General features: G+C 41.2%; 1 long non-coding RNA gene across 1 annotated transcript in view; it reads right to left on the minus strand.

Annotated features, from left to right (window-relative positions):
- LOC135968300 (uncharacterized) overlaps window positions 1-20815 on the minus strand; it is a 77398-nt gene extending 56583 nt beyond the window's left edge. The window contains exons 1-2 of the long non-coding RNA XR_010582972.2: window positions 20225-20815; window positions 3399-3488 (exon numbers count right to left, since the gene is read on the minus strand). This is a non-coding gene — a long non-coding RNA (uncharacterized lncRNA). The remainder of the gene's footprint in view (window positions 1-3398; window positions 3489-20224) is intronic.
- Window positions 20816-21337: the final 522 nt, after the last annotated feature.

Raw genomic sequence — 21337 nt, forward strand, 5'->3', positions numbered from 1 at the left:
GCTCCTACCCCATTCTATGAAAATTCCCCTTCAGGTTTTACCAATGATTCAGTAAAAGGGTAATAAAACTTTAAATGGATTTTTTTTGGTATATGAAAATCAAAAGGGAATAAGTGAACAAATAAAATAAACATTACTTATATTTAAAATTTTGCCAACATGTGGCAGGTTTGATTTTTTCTTCTTTGGTGTGGTATATTCTTGTGAATAAGTGAACATCCAAATAAATGAACATTACAGATATGCTGTGTCTATAATAATTTGTTTAAAACTACTATGTACATGCATTCAACAGAATTCCCTGCTATCTCCCCTTACATTTGAAAAACTAACAGTGTTAGTAAAACTTGCTCCTATTTCTTGCTTTTGACACTAATGGGAGTTTTCAGTAAAGACTTCAGGTCCAATTGATGCATGAGCCTAGTAGCTCTCCTTAATTGTGTTTGTAAATTCAATAGCTATTATAGAAAGAGACATTCCTGGCTGCACTTTACAAAAATGATTATACCTACTAGATCATACTTTATTCATTCTTCACTTCTATGTGTTTTAAAACTGTCTGGTGTTAAGAGTAACTCAGAAATGTATACTTGTCTCTCACCAATTTTGGGAGGTTTTGTTCTATTATATGTTCCTCTGATAACTCAATGCATTTTGTCTAAATGAAACATAATGGTGTTGAGAGACTACTAAGAAGAATGGAACAGATTCTTTTTATATTAAAAACATAGTATTAGAAATAAAATTATTTTGGGATTCTTTGAAATGTGTTCTTAACTGTAAGAAATAAAAAGGTGTGAAAGTTGCAAATTTATATAAATAATATTTAATATGAAATATTGACATTTTTCCAACATTGGGGAAAATTTTAAGCTGTAGATCCTCCAAAAACATTCTGTCTGTCTAAATGTGTATCACATAATCCAAATTGAAATATAGACTCAAGAATAAAGCATTTGTAATCTTGCTGTGTTGGAGAAGCATTGGCCACGTCATGTAAACATTCACTTTTTTTTGTGAATGACTTGGTTGACGCTTCCTGGCAACTTCTACTAAGGCACTCATTGCCCCTTACCCTACTTGCCCTGTAGGAGGATCACCAATGTTGTTCTCTCAGCTTATGATGAACATTCAGAAATGTCTGACTATATTTTATAAGGCAAGCAGCAATGGAAGAAGTGAAGAAGACTGGTCAACCTCAAGGCTTTTCTATTTCCCCAAATATATCATGCTTTGATTTCTACATCATGACACAAGGAAATCTGCTAAGCAGATTTTCTTTCACAATTCAAAATTATAAGTGGCACTAATAATGGGATCATAAGATTCAAGCCCAGAGAAGCAGGAAAGAGAACAAAGAAGTGAGATGGGGGAGGGTGCAGTGGCTCACACCTATAATCCCAGCACTTTAGAAAGCTGAGGCAGGTGGATCACTTGAGGCCAGGAGTTCGAGACCAGCCTGGCCAACATAGGGAAACTCTGTCTCTAATTAAAACACAAAAGTGAGCCAGGCAGGTTGGTGCCATGCCTGTAGTCCCAACTACTCGGGAGGCTGAGGCAAGAGAATTCTTTGAGCCTGGGAGATGGTGGTTGCAGTGAGCCGAGATCAAGTCCCTGCACACAGCCTGTGTGACAGAGTGAGACTCTGTCTAAAATTAAAAAAAAAAAAAAATTTAAAAAGTGAGTTAGGGAAAAAGGGGACCTTATAAGAGAGTTTGTTACAGAATTAGCCACAGCATCAATACAAACAATCTGTTATTGCCAGAACTCTACAGAGAGACTACAAGAACGTACTCAGTGAGATGTGACAAGAGTGTTGCTGACTGCGCATAAGATGAAGCATTGTTTATTTTTGCCAGTGGGTGACACAAGAGAGTAAGAGCAGCAATAGCAGCAGCGTTCTCATCAGTGACAACAGATATGGGAAAAATAGCAACCCAGCTCTATAACAACACAAGTTGGATTTACCCTTCAGAAAACAAAGATGCAAAAATCTGGACTGATACGTAAACTGAATATGGCTCAAATTACTATTTGTATACATCAAATCCACTTTTACATTCAGGATATTAAAGCTTTACCAGAAAATAAGATGCCCTGATGTTTTCCCTGAGAAGGGAAGAAAGATCCGATTCTTTCAGGTTGTTGCTAGTTGTAATCAAGGGCCAGCAAACTAGGCCCATGGCCTAGTCCAGCCCATGAGTCTGTTTTGTATGTTTCCAGATGACACCTTTTACATACTTAAAAATTCAAGAAAAAAAGAGAGAAAAATCTGTGATATATATATGCTAGGTGACCCTAGCACATATAAAATACTGTATCTGTATCTGTTCACAAAATAAGTTTGCCAACCCCTTTTCTAAAACACTGTGAAAGGGGTTAGCAAACTAAGCCATCGCCCCCCATTACTGCATCTAGAGCAGAGACTATGTTTAATTCTTATCCTGTCTTTTTTTTTCTACACCCCCTTCAGCTGGTCTGAGTTATTTGCCTTCTGGGGTGACCTAGATCTTTATTCCTGAGAGTCTGACAATAGGTTTTCTATACAAAAGAATCACTTTAAGGGAAGAAGATTCTTTGTTCATTGTCTTCCATGGTTACACATGAATTGAGAATTGGATAGGACGTAACATAAATCATGTCCAATTTTCATTGCCTAATAGTGAAGATTTGGAAGCTTGGGGTCATTTTAGGGGGTGAAGATTCACATTTGTTTGTTTTTCAGATTTGAAGTTTTCTGGCTAATGTATTTTTTCAATCATTTATTGAGATTGTGAAATATTTCTATCTCATCAGTTTTGAAATATAAAGCCAAGTGTCTTGACTAAATACAGTCTACAAATGTGATAATTTTCTTTTTCTTTTGCCTGACAGGTTCTGTGCTCTGTCTTTCCTCTAGCCTTCAGATTAATAGGTTGTGACCAAGGCAAGGCAATTCAAACAATTGTCCCAGGTAAGGAGAAAGTATTCTTAATATAGACTTTGCAGCCTTCTTACATTCTCTGTTTGGAAGAGAATAATTAGCAAGTAGCATGGGAGAAAAGTAGAACTCAGGTCCTATCATTATTTATTTCTTTAGTAAAGATATTTTTTTAATATGGTGTCCCCTAGAACAAACCAGAGTTTGGGATATAAAATGTGGCTATTGATTGCTTTTCTGTACAACATTGAGTTCTATATGTTTGGGTCTTTCCCTTTAGGAATATTATCAGCTGTTACTAATGGAAATCAATGTAATAGCCTAATTTAAACAAACAAAGAAAAATGTCTTTTTCCTACCTAATAATTGTGTAGGTTGGTCCTAGTTAGTTTGTACCCCATCCTTTGGGTATACCTCGATATACATGTTGACATTTTACCTTAACAGCATTGCCTTAGCCAGATGCAGTGCCTCATACCTGTAATTCCAGCACTGGAGGTCCCGGCAGGAGGATCACTTGAGGTCAGGTGTTTGAGATTAGCCTGGGCAACATAGCAAGACCCCATTGCTAGAAAAAAAAAAACAACAAACTATTTTAGTTAGGTAGGTGTGGTGTTGCAAGCCTGTACTCCTCGTTATTCAAGAGGGTGAAGTGGGAGGATTGCTTGAAATCAAAGTTTCAAGGCTGTAGTCAGCTATGATCATACCACCACATTCTAGCCTGAGTGACAGAATGAGACCATGTCTCTAAACAAGAAAAAAAAAAAAAGAGTATCGCTTTATTATGAAAATTGACACAGACGATCACATTCTAAAACAGAAAATTGAGGTGTATGAGACAGAAATACTTATTTTAACCTAGATACAACTAAAATTGTCCCCAGAAGCCCCAAAAGATTGCCCCTTACATATCAATGGCTTAAGTCACATCACTTAAAAGTCACAATTGCTGTCCTTTCTACAGGGGAGGGGAACTGGTGAAATGAGTACCTGGCAAAAGGAAAGCAGTTGTCATGACAGGACAAGACTAATGGTAACTTACTGCCTGCGACAGCGTTAGAGGCCAGCCTAAAAATTTGGAATATCGTTACTAAGAAACAAAGAGTGAGCCCGGTGTGGTGGCTCACATCTGTAATCCCAGAGCCTGGTGTGGTGGCTCACAACTTTGAGAGGCCGAGGCGGGTGGATCACAAGGTCAGAAGTTTGAGACCAGCCTGGCTAACATTGGTGAAACCCTGTCTCTACTAAAAATACAAAAATTAGCCAAGCATGGTGGTGCGCGCATGTAATCCCAGCTACTGGGAAGCTGAGGCAGGAGAATCGCTTGAGCTCAGGAGGCAGAGATTGCAGTGAGCCAAGATCATGCCCTTGCACTCCTGCCTGGGTAATAGAGTGAGACTCCACCTCAAAAAAAAAAAAAAAAAAAAAAATTCGAAGAGTGAGGGTCTGAATCAGCAAAAAATTCCATTCTGAGTTCACTGGGTTAATTTCTTGATATGTAAACATAACGTCTTCAAAGTAGATTAAGCCCACTTTTGTTTTGTCAAAGCCTTCCTGGTAAGACAACAGTCATAGTATAAAATCAGAAATAGATTGACAGTTAAAACTGAGCAACAAATCTATTATTGTAGCCATTATTGCTCTTTCTCTGATGCACTAAAGCTCATTGATTTAGTGGTTGAACAGCCAAACAATATCATGAATTTTAAAAAGTAAGTGTTTCTCACTTCAGTTTTTTTTCAAACTATTACACCAATTACTATGTCTTAATGAATTCCAAGTGACAGGCACTATAACTTTAAACTGAGAATTATATTTGAGGATAATTAATTTAAGAGCTTAGTTAATTTTTCATCATTAACGCATCCTTTGAATTGTTTCCTTAATATGAAGAAAATGAACTTATTGATCCTTATATTGTCACCTGGATACCTTTATGATTATTACATAAAACTCCCTGAATAACATTTCTGAACACGAAACTACATTACATGCATCAATTAAAATCTGACCTCGGCTTCACCATCATCAGACTTTGTACAGAGTTTTCTAGGCTAGACTCATGCCATATTTTAAGAGATATGCTTAGACATAGACCTAATTTGTGTTTGATATTTTAAGGCAATTACATGTTAAAAATAATCTATTTTTAGAAGTTTTTAAAATTATACTTTTAATGAATTATATGAAGATACATAAACGTAATGGCTGCTTTCAAAATGTTTTCCAAATATCTTCAAGTAACTCTTGAAGAATGTTTAAAATTCTTTCATATGTTTTATAATTTTCTCCTCCTGATATTTATATGTGTCAGAAACATGTAACTGAAGTGTATTATTTAGAAATATTTAATTTGTTGATGATGCTAATATATACTATGGTTAAATTCATATAGAGTGGCAGAAAGTGACATAAGATGGCTACAGTATTAAAGTTTATCTTAGTGGATAAATGTTAGCATTTTAACAAATGATTTTATCTAAACGATGCCTTCATTTTTATTAAGTAACATTTAGATAGCTGCTATTTCCTCAAATTGTACTCACATTAATAGTATTTATGTAGTGGTTAATTTTGTGTCAAATAACTGGGTTAAGGGACGCCTGGATAGGTGATAAAGCACTATTTCTGGGTAGGCTTATGGTGGTCTCTAAAAGAGAGTAGCTTTTGAATTAGTAAATGAATAAAGAAGAACCAGAATATCTGTCTTCACCTATGTGGGTGGGCATCATCATAGGCAGACAAAGAGCAAGTTTGCTGCCTCTCTTCTTAAGCTGGGACATTCATCTTCTCTTCCTCTCAAACACTGGAGCTCCTTTCAAGGGCCTTTGTACTTCAGGACAACGTGAGCACCTCCAATCTCTCTCTTTGGACTTGAACTGGAAGTTCCATCATCGGCTTCCCTGTTTCTTAGACTTTCAGGTGCTCCAGCTTGCAGATGACATTTTGTGGGATTTTTTTTTTATTTTTATTTTTGGCTTTCATAATGACATGAGCCATTCCCAAAATAAATCTCCTCCTATAGCTAAATCTATATCCTATTTTTCTGTTTCTCTGAAGAACCCTAATATAATTTGTCACATGGAGGTGTTTCAGTTTATTCCTGTTCTGTAACAAAATACCCAAGACCAGATAATTGATAAACAACAGAAATTTGTTTTTCGCAAATCTGGAGGCTGTATAGTCAAAGAGTAAGTTCCAGGAGAGCTTGGCTGCTGCTGAGAGCTCTCTTCCTGGCTCTCGCAGACAGTCACCTTCTCACTGTGAAGAGAAAGAAAAAGAGGAGAAGAGAAGAGAGAATCAATCTTCTTCTTCTACAAGGCACAATCCTATGGAATTAGGACTACATTCTCTCCTTGACCTCACTTAACCTTAATTACCTCCTAAAACCACAATCTCCAGGTATAGTCACATTAGGGATTAGGGCTTCAATATATGAAGTGTTTGGGGGGGGCGTGAAACATACACAAAAATAATTGGAACATATTCTAATCATGTTTAAATTCAGTTGCATAAGCATATGATGTGAAATATATTTAATTATAGGCAAAAAAACAAAAACAAACAAAAAAACCCACTTGTCGAGGGTTTTTATCTGATAGTGAAAAACAGACTCAATATCTATAGGCCTGAGTTTAATCTCTAGTAAATTAGGGAAATGGAAAGATCTTAACCTATTTTACAAACATTTGGACCACATTTTCTGAAATAATTTTGAAAACCTCTTTGCCCTCTTGTATATTGTCATGTTAATATCTAAAACGTTTAAAAGTTTTAACAGTTGAAAACAAAATAGTTTCTTCCAGTTTTAAAACTGTATAGGCATAAACAATATTACTAAAATATTGATATAAATATTGGTACTACATATTTATTTTATTTCATTTGAGAAAATTGTCTACAAGGTTATCTAGTCAGCAAAGCCAGTCTCAATTGTAAAGTATGATCAATCAATCAAACTTATTTAAGACAGAAAATTAAATTTTAAATTCAAATAAATATATTAATAGGTGTCCTCATGACAATTATCTCATCTCTTAATTCTAACATAGTGAAAAGAGGAAGGAAGAGAGGAAGGAAGAAAAAGACTACGTCATAAGTTTGTAACTTGGAGGGAAAAACAAGCCTGCTTTATAATATTAACGATACAAACCTTTTTACCTTTTTTGCTTTATGGAACTTGTCATCAAATTCTACATATTCACAATAGATTCAGCCCTTTTTTGTATTCATTCAGAAGGTTTTATTCCTAGAGATGAAAGGACCATTGTAAAATGTCCCATGTAGGACATTATGCTTTTCTTTTATGAAGTGAGAGACAGATATATCGAAAGAAAATTACATCAAAACTATGGCATGTCATCTTATCTCATTCAAAATGGCTTTTATTCAAAAGACAAGCCATAACAATGTTGGTGAGGATGTAGGGAAAGAGGAACCCTCACACACTGTTGGCGGGATTGTAAATTAGTGCAACCATTATTGAGAACAGCAAGGAGGTTCCTTTAGAGCTACCATACGGTTGAGCAATCCCACTGCTGGATATATATAGAAAGGAAATCAATATATTGAAGAAATACAATAGCAAAGATATGTGTTGACATAAATAGTTGAACTTGGTAAAATATTTGAGAAATTTTCTGAACCAAATATGAGTGACCAATGACCCCTGACACAGCCCTCTGGAGATCCTGAGAATATGCACCCGTGGTCAGAATACAGTTTAGTATTTTATATATTTCAGGGAGACATAAGACATCAATCAATACTTGTTAGATGTCCATTAGTTCAGACTGGAAAGTCTGCACAATTGGAAGCAGCAGTTACCAGGTTATAGGCAAATTCAAATGTTCTGATTAGCACTTTGTTGAAAGAGTTATTATCTAAAGACTTAGTATTAGTAGAAAGAAATATCTTGGTGATAAGGGGTTGTGGAGATCAAGGTTTTATCATGGAGATGTAGCCTCCAGGTAACAAGCTTCGGAGAGATAGAGAATAGAATGATGGTTGCCAGAGGCTGAGAAGGGTAGTGGAGAGATGAGATAAAAAAAGGTTTGGCTAATGGCTACAAAAACACAGTTAGATCTGTTAAAAGAAAACCTTCAGCTAAATTAAATTTAAAGGAGTTTAACTGAGCAATGAATGATTCATATATTGGGCAGCCCCCAGAATCACACCAGATTTGAGAGACTCCAGGGATGCCTCCTAGTCAGAATAAATTTATAGATAAAAAAAAGGGAAGTGACATACAGAAATCGGAAGTGAGGTACAGAAATAGCTGGATTGGTTACAGGTTGGCCTTTGCCTTATTTGAACACAGTTTGAACACTTTAGCAGTCTATGAGTGGTTGTGAGGAAAGAGAGAGACCCTCTCATATTGTTTTATACTCAATAGCTGTTTTAAGGAAAAAACAAGGAAGTAAAACCAAAGACAGGCAGCACAGCACCAGATCCAAAACCAGGCCTGGGCCTGCCTGGCCTAAACCCAGTAGTTAAAAATCACCTCATAACTTAGAAACCGATGTTATTCATAGATTCCAGACATTGTGTAGAAGAACACTGTAAAACTCCCTGCCCTGTTCTGTTTCTCTCTATCAGTGCATGAAACCCCTGTCATGTGTCCCCTAGATTGCTCAATTAATCACGACCCTTGCATATGAAATCTTTAGTGTTATGAGCCCTTAAAAGGAACAGAAATTGTGCACCCGGGGAGCTCAGATTTTAATGCAGTAGCTTGCCGATGCTCCCAGCTGAATAAAGCCCTTCCTTCTACAACTCGGTGTCCGAGAGGTTTTGTCTGCAGCTCCTTCTGCTACACTTCTTGGTTCCCTGACCCGGCAGTGAGGTGACTGACAGACGGCCTAGGCAGCCCCTTCGGCAGCTTAGGCCCGCCCTGTGGAGCATCCCTGGGGGGACTCCAGCCAGCCTGAGAGAGCTCCCGGGTAGGCAATTGCCCTGGTGGAACGCCTCATCAGAGCAGCGCGTCGTGGGCCCCCAGTGGAGGATTAACACAGTGGCTGAACACTGGGAAGAAACTGGCACTTGGAGTCCGGACATCTGAAACTTGGTAAGACTAGTCTTTGGAACTTGCCCACTCCATTTGAGTGGAAGTGTGGCCTGATCACCCACGGCGTGCCTTTATTAGCACTTTGGTGTTGGTTTTGCTTTTGACTTGGTTTGAATTGCTTGACAGGACCGGTCTTGAGAACGTGCCCACTCCATTTGAGTGGAAGCGTGGCCTGATCACCCACGGTGTGCCTGTACCTGCACTTTGGTTTTTGCTTTTGACTTGACTTAGATTGCTCGATACTTTGGTTTTGATTTTGACCTGGCTTGGATTTCTGGATACTCTGATTTTGTTTTGATTTTGGTTTGATGGAAACTGTAGAAGTGTGTGTGTGCGCCCTTTTTACCTGTTATTTGTTTTGTGGTGTGCGTGTGGTGTGAGCGTAGTGTTTTGTCTCAAAAAAGCATAGGTCAGGCACAAATAAGCCCACCCCACTAGGAACTATGTTAAAACATTTCAAGAAAAGGAAAAAAAGGGGGTCGGCAGAATTTATATAAAAAGAATGTTATATGGTAAATTCTTGTCCTGAAATAAATTAACTGGTTGTTTAAAGAAAAAAATGTTTATAATAAGTCAGAAAATTAAGACATGTCAAAAAATTATCTGCGAAAGTCATGAAAAAAATTACAAAAAATTTTATACAAAAAATGTTGTATAATGTAAAAGTAATAAGGCCTCCTGAGTACTGTTGAAAAAACAGTTTATGTGCAAGGTGTATAAGAAAAGTAAAATATATCTTTTGTAAAAAGATTATAAGGAGGCATAAGAATGTGGAGTTTTACCTACATTAAAAGGTTAAAAAAAATTATTGTTTTGAAAGTTTAAGCAAGTTTTAAAATGTTAATTATAAAGAAAATTCTGTGTGTAAACATATTAGCTAAAGTTAAAAAGGTATCATCCAGTTTTTCTGGGAACTGGACATTAAAGTAAAAACGCAACAAGTTTTTCCTTAAAGCATCAACCTGCTCTTTAACAAAAATTATGAAAGGTTAAAAAGAGTCTATAAAATCTTACCTTATGGTCAAACATGAAAAATTAAATATATCTACAAGGTTTTATTAAAATTAAGTTTAATATTAATAACACACTAATATAAAGGTATATTTTAGCTTATCTGGTATAAAAATCATACAAGAAGCATTATTAAATATAAAATGGTGTTTAGCTTTCTTTGGTCTAAAAACTAACAAAGATAGGTGCTAAATAAAACATTCATTTTACTAGAGGATCATAGAAGTTAAAGACTTAAAACAAACTTTGTCAATTAAGACAGCATGCCAAGATGTAAATGCCTGGTTAAAATGGATCAAATATTCCATCTGCACGTTAAACAAAAGCAAGTGTTATGCTTGTGCACATGGCAGGCCAGAGGCCCTGATTGTCCCCCTTCCACTAAGGTGGTCCTCCAGTCAACCAGCATGGGCTGCATGGTAGCTCTTTTCCAGGATTCTACAGCCTGGAGTAATAAGTCATGCCAAGCTCTCTCTGCTATATCCCAAAGTCCCTGAGGGTCAGCCCCTGAGGGCCATCCAGCTTCTGTCTCCCAACTGTAAGTTCACTTCGTGTTTCTCATGGCAGGGAGGAGACAGCATTCTTTGAAGACCTGAAGGGATGTAGTGAGCTTAAGAATTTTCAAGAGCTTATCAATCAGTCAGCCCTTGTTCATCCCTGAGCAGATGTGTGGTGGTATTGTGATGGACCTTTACTAGACACGCTGCCAAATAACTAGAGTGGCACTTGTGCTTTAGTCCATTTGGCTATCCCTTTCACCCTGGCATTTCGTCAACCAGAGGAAGAAAAAAATAAAAATAAAAATAATAAGACATCGTAAAGTGAGAGAAGCCCCTTTTAGGTCTTTCAACTCTCACATCCATTTAGATGCAATTGGAGCCCCACAAGGAATACCAGATCAATTTAAAGCTTGAAATCAAATAGTTACAGGATTTAAGTCAACATTTTGGTAGATGACAGTCAAAGAAAATGTAGATTAAATAAACTACATCTATTACAACCAACAGCAACGAGTTTTTCATAAGTTAGAAAGAAAAGCTCATGTTGGACCCAGTCCTGAGGCTACTTGACCTGGCAAAACTCTTTACACTCTATGTGTCAGAAAGAGTAAAAATAGCAGTTGGAGTTTTAACCCAGACTGTAGGGCCCTTAGTGGCCTATCTCTCAAAACAACTAGATGGGGTTTCCAAAGGCTGGCCCCCATGTCCAAGGGCCCTGACAGCAATGGCCCTGTTAGCACAAGCAGATAAGCTAACTCTTAGGCAAAACCTAAACATAAAGTCCCTCCATGCTGTGATAATTTTAATAAATACCAAAGGATACCATTAGCTAATGAATGCTAAACTAACCGGATACCAAAGCTTGCTCTGTGAAAATCCCTGCATAATCATCGAAGTTTTGCGACACCCTAAACCCGCCACTTTGCTCCTGGTATCTGAGAGCCCAGTTAAACATAACTGTGTAGAAGTATTGGACTCAATTTATTCTAGTGGACCCAACCTCTGAGACCATCCTTAAACATCAGTAGACTGCGAGCTGTACGTGGATGGGAACAGCCTCCCCAATCCCTGCAAACTGACTCTGAAGAAGATGACAAGCCCTCCTCCAGTCTCACCTGGAAGCTGACTGGTCCATGCACAGCCAAACCATGAGGAAACTCATCAGGGGACTCATTTTCCTTAAAATTTGGACTTGTAAAGACTTCAACTGACCCTCCTCAGACTGAGGGCTGTTCCCAGTATATACGTCAAGTCACTGAGGTAGGACAAAAGATTGCTACAGTTCTATTATTTTATAGTTATTATAAGCGTATCAAGACTCTAAAAGAAACTTGTTTGTATAATGCTGTTCTATCCAAGGTATGTAGCCCAGGAAATAACCAACCTGATGCATGTTATGACCCATTTTAAGCCTCCCATGATCACAGTTTTTAAGATAAAATTAAGGACTGGTCCTTTTCTAGGCGACACAAATAAAGTAATAGCTAGGACAGAAGAAAGAGAGGTCTCCAAGCATATAACCCTAAAATTTAATGCTTGTGCCACTATCAATAGCAGTCGGCATGGAATAAGATGCAGTTATTTAAAAAAAAAAAAAAAAAGGTTACACAACAGGAAATAAGTGTGTCTGCCATGAATTAAATTCATGTGCAAATGTGTGTAATTACTGGTCTTGTGTCATCTAGACTACTTTAAAAAAGGATGAAAAAGACCCTGTTTAGCTCCAAAAAGAAGAAGGTAGCCCTTCCTCTATGAGTGGAAGTCGCAACCTTAGTCAGCCTAGAAATTCCAGCTAGTCCGGTCTCTCAGTCCCCTGTGTCAACAGGAAAACCCAAGTTCTGTTGGGGAGGTTGGCCAACGACCACTCTAACTGCTTCCTGCTGAATTGGGGCATAGTAGGGGTTGTGCAGTTGAGATTTCCTCAGGAGGGGTGCCTTCGATGTCATAACATCTGAGCATGGGCTAGCAGGCTGGTCCAGGGGTCCGTGGTAGATCTTAGTCATGGACTGCATCTGGGGCTCCATTTGAAGAACCATTTGTTGAGTATGGGTACAGAGGGTTTCATGTAGTTTTGAGAGATCTAGCCCTTTGTAGGGGCTAGGGTTGCTATGTACCCTGGTCAGTTGGGAGATTACTTCCTTTACGTGGTTTTCTCTTGCCTGATCTTGAAGTCCACCCCTATCAGACATATCGGTATGGGTGTAGTAAGTCCAACAGACAGTGGTTCCAAGTCCTCCAGGATGACTAGGATTAATCATTTTTCCTGTCTAATAATGAGTATTTGCATGCATGCAAAGAGTGGCAGAGTTATAGCAGTTGCGGGGCATATGTGTGTGGGCAGCGAAGGTAGGGTTTCCATTAGATAAACTCCTATACGATGGGGTGTCAATATTTCCGGGATGCCGCATTCTCCATAGAAACTCTTGGTAAGGGGAGCTACTGGTCACACAGCAGCATGGAGGGGGTGCAGTGAGACTGAAATGGGGTAAGATAACAGTCAAGAGAAAAATACGATAAGGGAGGGCCATGGGGGTTTACAATTTTAGTTACTTTCTTCCTGGTTGTTGTTTGAAGAGCAGGTGCAGATCCTCTAGAGATTCACAGGAATAGCTAGCATTGTCTTCTGGATTTTTGGGTTCCTTTGGCAGTATCCAGGGTTTGACTCGAGTGTGATGTATCCAAGACTCCACTTCAACCACTTTAACCGCAGTTGGAGTAGATAAAATGACTGGGTAGGGTCCTTCCCAGGATGTATCTAGGGGTGGGGAATTGCAGGGAAAGGACTTGACTAATACCATGTCGCCAGGGTGGAATAGTTTCTTTCCCTCTTCTTAGGGATAGGCTCCTTGTAATGTTTTAAGAACTTGTTGATATTTGGCTAAGGAGGTGATGTCTGCAACTAGGTTGGCCGTCTCTCAGTCAAGCACAAGGTCATTGGTTAGGAAGGGCCATCCATACAGCATTTCGTATGGGCTAAGTTCTTCTTTTTGGGGAGAGTTTCGGATTCTTAGTAAGGCTATAGGCAACAGAGCAGGCCATGCAAGGTGGGTTTCCTGGGTTAGCTTTTTCAGATGTCGTTTGAGTGTTTCATTCATTTTCTCAACTTTTCCTGAGGACTGCGGCCTCCAGGCGCAGTGTAAGTGATATTGTATACCTAACGCCTGGGATATTCCCTGGGTTACTGTAGCCTTGAAAGCACGGACATTGTCACTCTCTAAGCCTTGTGGAAGTCCGAATCTGGGAACTATTTCATAAACTAGTGCCTTTATTACCTCTTGGGCCTTTTCTGTCGTACAGGGGAAGGCCTCTGCCCAACCAGTGAAGGTATCTACCCAGACTAGTAGATACTGAAATCCCTGAGATTTGGGCATGTGGGTAAAATCTAGTTGCCAGTCTTCTCCTGGGTAATGCCTGTTCTTTGTTCTCCTAAAGGAGCTTGTCGATAAGGCAGGGGATTCTTTCTTTGGCACACTTCATAGGCCCAGACTATCTGCTTGATAGTTTTGAAAAGGCCTGGTCCAGTAAATAATGATTTGGCCATCTGATAGGTGCTATCAATGTCTAAGTGAAAGGTTTGGTGAAGGGTTTTAAGTAATTTCCATTGATTAGCTGCAGGCAAAAGTATTTTCCCTTCTTCAGTGGCTAGCCATCCTGAGGGGAGAAAATTATGTCCTCGTGAGGTTCCCCATTCTATTTCTCCTGCTCAGTACTGGGGCTTGGTTTCCCGGAGGGGATTACCCCATACCAGGGGTCCTTCTATAAGCATTTCTAATGGAGGTTCCTGCCTTGTGGCTCTTTTAGCTTCAATATCTGCTTGGCGGTTCCTTTCTATTTCCCTTTCCTTTCTGATGACCACGGCAGTGTAAGACTGCCACCTCTTTTGGTTTCTATACAGCCAATAATAATTTCCTAATGGCTTCCTGATGTTTGATAGGTGTTCCCTCAGAAGTTAGGAATTCCCTTTCTCTCCATATTGCTGCATGGGCATGGAGGACTAAGTAAGCATACTTAGAGTCTGTATATATATTTACCCTTTTAACTTTTCCTAATTCTAGTACCCGAGTGAGGGCTATTAGTTCTGCCAGCTGAGCACTAGTTCCTGGAGTGAGGGGATTACTTTCAAGTATTCCATTATCACTGACCACTGCATACCCCGTTTTCGTAGTTCTTTTTCTACAAAGGAACTTCCATCAGTGTACAAGTTGAGGTCGGGATCAGTCGAGGGAACCTCTAAAATGTCCCCTCGAGTGGCATAGGTTTGAGCAATTACTAGTTGACAGGTATGTTCTATCTTTTCTTCATTGTCTGTAAGAAATGTGGCTGGGTTGAGAGTTGCACAAGTGCGCAGTTGCAGCACTGGCCCTTCAAGAAATAAAGCCTGATATTTAAGTGAACAGTTGTCTGACAGCCACAAGTCTCCCTTAGCAGTGAGTATGCCATTTACATCATGAGATATCCACACAGGATATATCTCTTCCCCTGGACAGGACAGGAAGCGATCTCTTCCCTGTGTTGTTTTAACAGCTTCAGGTACTAACACTGCTACTGCCGCCACTACCTGTAAACAACGAGGCCAACCCTTTGCCACTACAATTTCTTTACTCACGTATGCCACGGGTTGCAAGCTCGTCCCTCGGACCTGTGTAAGGACTCCTAGAGCTATTCCTGTTTTTTTCTGTGACATAAAAAGAAAAGTCTTGCCCCGTTGGCAAGCTTAACAGTGGGGCTTGGGTTAGGGCCTTCTTCAGGGCCTGGAAAGCTACTTCTGCCTCAGCTGTCCATCTTACTAAATGGATACTGGCTTTCTGAGTTTCCTTAATTAGTATATATATGGTCTGGCTATTTCACCGTACCTGGGAATCCATATGCGGCAGAAATCAAGGAACCCTCCTAGTTGCTTTAGGGTTTGGGGATGAGGACAAGGCAGTATAGGCTGGATACGTTCCTCACTGAGGGCCCTGGTGCCTTTGGATAATTTTAGCCCTAAGTATTTAACCTGCTGTGAGAAGAGCTGAGCCTTTGGTTTGGAAACCTGTAGCCATAGGTGGCAAGGAAATTTAAGAGCGCTTGGGTGGCTTGATGGCACAAGGTTCTGAACGGGTGGCTAAAAGTAAATAATCCATGTACCAAAGCACAAGAGTGTCCAGGTGTGAGAATTGGCTCAAGTCTTGGGCTAACGCCTGAACAAACAGATGGGGGCTATTCCTGAACCCTTGGGGTAAAACAGTTCAGGTGAGTTGAGACATTGGGTTTGAAGGATCTTCAAAGCCAAACAAGAATTGAGAGTCAGCATGTACAGGGATGCAGAAAAAGGCATCCGTAAGGTCCAGAACTGTAAGCCACTCTGCTTCCTCTGGGATTTGGGAAAGCAGAGAATAAGGCCTAGGTACAGCTGGGTATAGAGGAACAACAGCCTCATTGATAATCCTGAGATCTTGCACTGAACTCCACTATCTGTTGGGTTTCTGTACTCCTAAAATTGGAGTATTGCAGGGACTATTCATGGTTTTACCAGGCCTTGGGCTTTTAGGTCCTTAACAATCCTTTGGAGTCCTTGTTGGGCCTCGGGTCTGAGGGGTTACTGCCTTCGATAGGGAAAGGAGGCGGAATCCTTTAGTTTAATTTGAACAGAATGGACAATTTTTGCTCATCCATATTGTCCTTCTGTTGCCCAGACATCAGGATTAATTCCTTCCTCAAGCAGGGGACAACAAACGAGTGTTCCTTCTCCTATGGTCAGGTGTATAACGGCCCCTGCTTTTGCTAGAATGTCTCTCCCTAACAAGGGAGTGGGGCTTTCAGGCATAATTAGAAAAGCATGTGAAGAGTAAAGCTCCCCAGTCACAACTTAACGACTGGGAGAAGTATCTAGTGACTGGCTGTCCTAGCACCCCTCGGATAGTGACACATCTGGAGGACAGTTGTCTGGGACAGGAGAGTAAGACTGAAAGGCTGTGCCAGTGTCCAGGAGACAGTTAACCTCCTGGCCATCAATGGTCAAGCATATCTGGGGCTCTGTGAGGGTGATGGCATGGGCTGGCGCTTGCCATGGGCACCCTCAGTCCTGCTGCTGGATCATCTGGTTAGTGGCTTCTGACTCAGAGGACCTTCGTCCCCTGGGGCATTGGGCCTTAAAGTGATTCCCTTGACATAAGAGGCATGGACGAGGGGGCAGTTTATAGTTGGACAATCTTTTTTAAAGTGACCTTGTAGACCACACTGGAAGCAAGCCCTATTAGGCATTCGATTTGTCCAGCTTTTCCTTTTTCCAGGGCCTCCAAAGTTTGCTTGCCTGAGGGCCATGACTAAAGCAGTGGCCTTTTTTTTTTTTTAAATCCCATTTGTCCCATTCCACCTGCTCCTCCTGATCTCTATTATAAAAAACCGAGGTTGCAAAGTTCAATAGGGTTTCTAAGTTTTGCTCTGGGCCTAAGGCAGACTTTAGAAGTTTTCTCCTAATGTCTGCAGCTGACTGAGTGATACACTCATCCTTTAGAATTAGCTGGCCTTTAATAGCGGCAGGTAACAGGGAGATATGCTTCCTCAGTGCCTCCCTTAGTCTCTCCAGAAAGGCAGTAGGATTTTCTTCCTTTCCCTGTGTTATAGTGGACATCATTGAATAATTCATAGGCTTCTTCCTAGTTTTCCTTAGTCCTCCTAGCATGCAAGTTAAAACATGTCTGTGGCACCAATCTCCATGTTCTGATTCTGTGTCCCAGTGAGGGTCTACACTGGGAACGGCCTGCTGGCCTGTGGGGAATCCTTCTCTTTTCTCTGTTGACATCCTATCACTGACCTGACTGAGATACCAGAGATCGGCATACTCTGGGCCTGCAGTTATGGTGGCATTTCTCTCATTTGGGGCTAGTGTCTCATTTAGCAGTAACATTATATCGCTCCATGTCAGATCAAAGGATTATCCTAACCCTTGTAAAACATCAATATAGCCATCAGGCTTATCCAAGAATTTACCTAGGTCTATTTTAATTTGCTTTAAGTCTGAGAGAGAAAACGGTGCATGCACTCTGGCTGGGCCGAATTGTCCTCCTCCCACTGCCTGGAGGGGGCATAATCGGGGAATATTGGCACTCTCTGGTTCATTGTTTATCCCTTTGTCTATCTCCTTTTGGACTGAATGGGTTGAAGGGGGGTCCTTATTAGTTGGGGAAGGAGTCAGGGGGGTGCTGGGGTAGGGAGGTAGGCTCTGAGGGCTTCCTGTAGGGCATAAATCACACTTTTTGCAGAATTGCAAGTTGTCTCTTAATGAAAAGAAAGTTTGTACATGTGGCACTTCACTCCATTTGCCTTCTTTTCTACAGAAGAGGTCTAGCTGTAAGATGCTGTTGTAATTCATACTTCCCGCAGGAGGCCAGGTTTCTCCCCCTTGAAGAGGATATTGTGGCCAGGTGGTACTGCAGAAGAATATAAGTCATTTCTTTCTTAGCGTCTGAGGGTCAAATTGGTCCGAATTCTCCAGAATACATCCTAGGGGCATTTTTGCCTTGGGGGGAACATTTCCCATCTGAAAAAAGAAAATAGGGATGCCAGCATCCCTAATCATTTTCCGATGAACATTAGTCATAGAGCGTCCTCTAGGGTCCTAATGCTTATTCCTTTCCAGGGTGCGTAACCACCCGTGGACCTCTGCTTCCCGGATTACTTACGCTCACCGAGGTAGCAGTCCCGCACCTGTTTTCCCGCCTTTCTTGACCACAAAGAAAGGAGTCTGGGCTGCTGGATTCTAGTGGTCCTTTACCAGCATGCCCAATATTGCCTGTGCGTTCAGGGGTGAGCCCTAGACCTAGACTGGGTTCCTGAGTATTTCATAACAACCCAGCTGCCCCATCAAGATGCATTCCTATAAACAACAGTTCTTATGCAAATTCATTTCAGAGAGGGTGTAGCTAACCTATTAAGTCAGGATTAAGATAGTCTTTTGATTCTGTAAGTACTTTAAGGCTTGGCTGAGTGCAAACAGCTCGCATGTTTGAGGAGACCAATTATTAGGCAAGTTTTCTAACCCTGCTTCCACAAGAGTCTCCATATTAATTACTGAATGCCCATTGGGTTTTTTTTTTTTCCCTCAATTACCTGGGAGCAACCATCTATCGTCCTGTCCTGAAGGGAGTTCCTCCTAGGTCTGGTCAGACCTTTGTATGGTAATTAAGATTTAAATCCCCTGTTAGGAAATCTGTGGGTTAAGGGAATTATCAGTGCTTGGAGTTACATTACCTTTTTTTTTAACAGAATAGCCCCATACTTTAAGATTTGAGTTAGTAAGCTACCTTTTCTTTTTTTGACTTGGAATAATTCTGAACTGGTGAGGTGTGCTCACAATGAAGTTTCCTCTAAAGTTACTTTTCTACCTTTAGCAAAGCAGTTGCCACTACTGACTGAATGCATTTGGCCCATCCGCGGGTTACTGGGTTAAGGATTTTTGATAGGAAATCTATGGGTTGTGCTTTTGGGCTACGCCCTTATTTACACTGACAACAAAGTGGTATTGGAGTGTTATAGGGTCACAGAGAAGACCTTTAATTATCAATTACAGGTTTGAAATTTACCCTGGCTTTTAAAGGAATAGGACACACTTTTTTTTTTTTTTTTTTTTGAGACGGAGTCTTGCTCTGTCACCCAGGCTGGACTGCAGTGGCCGGATCTCGGTTCACTGTAAGCTCCACCTCCTGGGTTCCCGCCATTCTCCTGCCTCAGCCTCCCGAGTAGCTGGGACTACAGGCGCCCACCACCTCGCCTGGCTAGTTTTTTGTATTTTTTTAGCAGAAACAGGGTTTCACCGTGTTAGCCAGGATGGTCTCGATCTCCTGACCTCGTGATCTGCCTGTCTTGGCCTCCCAAAGTGCTGGGATTACAGGCTTGAGCCACCGCGCCCGGCCAGGACACACTTTTTTTTTTTTATCCTTTTCTTTCTTTTTCTCTTTGACTCCCTCTTTGTCTCTCTCTCTCCCCGTCTCTCTCACCCCGTCTCTTTCCCCCCTCCCCCCCCATCTCTCTCACTCCCTGTCTCTCTTTCTCTCTCTCTCTCTTCCTGTCTCTCTCTCTCTTAGCCACTACAAACTTGGGACCCTGGCAAGTGTGGTAGGGAATGGGTCCCACATAACTGCCCATTTTGAGAGCTGTATACCTAACTTGGGAGGGACACCAGGGCTAAGATTCCCTGGGTTTGCAGCCTAGATGCCTAAGGACGCAGCCTAGAGCTTCCTTAGATCCCTTTGGAGATACAACTTGCTAGAGGAAATGAAAGTCTGAACCACTAGTACCTAGGAGACCAGGACCAGAGGAAGTAGATCCAGAGGTAAGGAGAAGTTTGGGGCTACACTTTCAAGGAAGTGGTGGTCGGGACCCAGGAGGTATGGGTCAGAAGGAAAGGTAGGGGCTTACCGACTGTGGTGTAGAGCCTTCTGGCTGCGCCATGATCTCAACCGGCTACTGCCGGGAGTTCGGGACGATAGCTTTCTGCCTCTAGCCGGCCCTCGGCTTCCCCAAGAAAATTGGAAGTTGAAGGTGGCTCCAGGCAGACCAGTGTCCCCAACCCAGAAGAGCCGGGGACTGTTAGAAAGCCCTTCTCCAGAGAGCCTCACACCTGAGTCTTAAGTCCGGTGGCCATCCTAATCGTTTTTAACTGGCCAACATGTGCCCAGTGTTTTCCTCCAATTCTAAGGAAGGACAGGACAGAATAGCAAGCGAAAGTGGTCCAATATTACTCACCGCTTTTGGAGGTCCCTTTGTGGTCGCCAAAATGTTACCGGGGGGTTCTTGCTCCCAGAGCTCTCAAGATGGTGGTGGGCCACTTCCAAGATGGTGACAAGCCTCGTGTTCTCTGACCTGGGGTTCTTGGCCTCACAGATTTAAAGGAATGGACTCTTGGGCCATGCGGTGAGTGTTATAGCTCTCTTAGAAGCCGTGGGTCACGCAAGAGAACCGTGGAACCCAGTGACTAGTGTTCAGCTTGATTAGGATGAATCCAGGCACTTAGCTGTGCAGGAACAATGGCAAGCCTTTAGCCCGACTGGGAGTGGCAATGGGCTTCTCGCTGGTTCAGGGGCACAGCGGACACCCTGCTGGATCCGGAGGGATGGAAGTCAGCAGCGGTGGGTCTGCGATGGCGGCAAACAGCAGTGGTGGATGGCCAGCAAAAACTCAGCTCGAGCCTTAACAAAATACAGACCAGAAGAGTGCAGTTGCAAGATTTAATAGAGTGAAATAGAGTGAAGACAGAACTCCCGCATAAGGGCAGTGGACCCAAAGCAGGTTGCTGTTGCCAGCTTGAATGCCTGTGTTTATATCCTGATCCCTGTCCCTCCCGCTGTGCTTTCAGGCAATAGATGATTGGCTATTTCTTTACCTCCTGGCCTAATTAGCATTTTAGTGAGCTCTCTGATTGGTCGGGTGTGGGCTAAGTTGCAAGCCCTGTGTTTAAAGGGGGATGCGGTCACCTTCCCAGCTAGGCTTAGGCCTAGGAAATTCCAGCTAGTCTGGTCTCTCTCTATGAAATTGGCACCTCTTTAATAATAGGGAAAAAAAGAGGTTTGGGGAAGTTAAGTAACCTGCCCCAAATCACAACATTAAATAGTAGTATCATTCCATTAAACATTTCACCTGCTTTTTGAGAGTAAGCCCTGAAGCTATAACTGCTTACATGTTTATGTATTCCTGCATTATGAGATTAAACATTAATACTGCATGATCAGTGGTCATTAGTGAAATATATGTATGTGTGTGTGTACATATATATATATAAAAAAAATAAAAATATTAAGTGAAATACACACACACACACATATTAGTAAAGCTAACAAGTGATGGTGTAATTATAAAAGA

This window comes from Macaca fascicularis, chromosome 18 (genome assembly GCF_037993035.2).
Source record: "Macaca fascicularis isolate 582-1 chromosome 18, T2T-MFA8v1.1".
Taxonomy (NCBI): Eukaryota; Metazoa; Chordata; class Mammalia; order Primates; family Cercopithecidae; genus Macaca; species Macaca fascicularis.